We start from the raw sequence: 2,351 nt of genomic DNA, 5'->3' as shown, positions 1-2,351 counted from the left end.
GGGGGGGGGGGGGGAGCGGTGAGTGGGTGGCGGTGGCGGTGGCGGTGGGTGAGTAACGCACACTGGGACACTGGGTGGGGTCAGGTGAAACTCGATGTTGCCGGTGTGACTGTGGGGAATGGGAATTGTTTGGTGCGTCTCGGGTTTGTTTGAGTTTTAGGGAAAATGGGGGCTGCGGGGGAGAAGTGAAGGCTCTGTTTTCAGTTTTTTGTGGTGGGAATATTCGGGGATCAGTTTTTTTGTTATGGGGATTGCATTGTCATTTTTTTGGGCATCCATTCTCAATGAAATTAATGACAATTGAGGTTGAGGAATTGTATCCTGGAGAATATTTATTAGTGGAGACGTATTTATTGTTTGATAGATATGGCGCGGGTTTGCTTGAGTTTTAAGCAAAAATGGGGAATTGGGGGTGGAGAGTTGAAGGGTTTATTTTCAGGTTTTTTGGGGTGGGAATATTGGGGGGTAATATATTTTTTTTTTCTTTTTTTTGTAATTGAGGAAACGCTTACATTATGACTATTCGTTATCAATTTTCAAAAAAAATCGTGAAAATTGCTGTTAAGGGATTATATCCTGGAGAATATTTATAGCAGGGAAGTATTTATTGCTTAATATGTCTCGGTTTTACATGAGTTTTAATTGAAAAAATGGGGAATTCGGGGTGAAAAATTGAAGGTTTTATTTCCAGTTTTTTTTTCTTTGTGGTAAAAAAAATGAAAATAAAATCAAACCAAAAAAAAACAATTATTTTTTATTATTATTTTAAGTTTAATTTTTATAAAAATAAAGATAAAACTTGAAATAATAATAAATGAATATTGGGGAAAAAAATTCTTTTCGTTGTTTTTTATTTTTAAGAAAACGTCCGAATCTCGTTCATTTTATAGAATAATTGGATTAAAATTCATTTTCCATTATTTAAAAAAAAACGTGAGTAACATTTTTCATTCAATTTTCATATCCCTATTGAAGCATTCGTCTCGAGAGTATTTGTGGAAGAGAAAAAATTAATTTCCCCTGATGTTGAAACGAATAATCCGCAAGAATGCATGAGAGGCCGAAATATGAATGCAGAAAATTGACAGGTGGATTGACACCGACCGATGATTCCCATTTTCATTGGAGATCGCATGAGCGATCCGATGAAAGCTGCATCTTTTATTTTCATTTTTAATGAAACTATTGAACAACAATCATTTTCTAAAAACGATGAATTCATTGAAGAATTAAATTAGTGTTTAGTTTTATTCTAATTCTCCAAATTAATTTCATCGCATTAATTTGAATTTCATCTTAACAATTTACAAACTTCCCCAGAGCCCCCAAAAAACAAAAAACTCTCCATCAGCCAATTCAACTCAACCTAAACGTACAAAAATTCTCTAAAAAAATCTAGCGCTAGCCCGAGAAAAATTGCGCAAAGTTCCGGGTAAAGAAAAATCCAGCGCTGTCACCCTAAATTTTACTGGATAGCCTGTCAATTTCTCGTCCCCAAATGAATTTTTCACCGAAATTCCCATCAATTTGACCAGAAAGCGCCAGAAATTTGACCTCCAGCATTCGCCCTCGACTTTTCATAAAGAATTTCCCTCCGAGTGAATAAAACAATTCTCCAGAGCTCCCGTCGAGAACTCATTTCCCTCTGCTCCGCGATTATGAATTTTTCAAGTAGAAAATACCGACAGGTGGCAGGTGTAAGGTTGCAGCAGTAGGATCGAGACACTTTTGCATCTGCAAGTCACCTTGGCGCCAGGTGACGGTCCTCCCCGATGGCCGCAGGTAGCGGTGAAAGAATTGAAAACTCAAGCGGTTGAATAATTATTTTTCCACGCGGATGTGTACGGATCCAGGGAGATAAGACAAAGTGACCCTAGTTATCATCGATTTATGACTGCTTTACGTCCGCATTATCGCGTGTACAAATGGAAAAGATAGGGATCATTGTTTTTTCCCCTGTCACATGCCCAACGCCGTGTAAACCCTATCGATCGGTGGAGAAATAAATTATTTAAATGAGGGAAAACTCGTTCAATATTGAGAACGACGCGAGTAAACCCTCTCCCACGATTGATTAGTCCTTCAACTGCCGGAGAAACTATTCTCCATGAATTAACGATGACTTTAACGAAATTACGAGGAATAATACAACAATTAGTGGCTCATGCAACATTGATGCTCCATTAAAAAATTCAAATCCCCCTCGCGCATGGCCAGAGGCGCGAGCATCTCCAGATGTCGCTGCCCGCAGAGGTGTCGAAATAAAACCAGAGGAATAGATCCGATCAATTAGCCCCTCATGTATAGATATTCCAAATTTTCATTTTTTTCCTCATTGAAGTAGTTTTGAA

Source organism: Diachasma alloeum, unplaced genomic scaffold, assembly GCF_001412515.2.
Source record: "Diachasma alloeum isolate Michigan unplaced genomic scaffold, Dall2.0 Dall_scaffold_00209, whole genome shotgun sequence".
Taxonomy (NCBI): Eukaryota; Metazoa; Arthropoda; class Insecta; order Hymenoptera; family Braconidae; genus Diachasma; species Diachasma alloeum.
The sequence above is the reverse complement of the archived record's forward strand: the minus strand, read 5'-3'. Positions refer to the sequence as shown.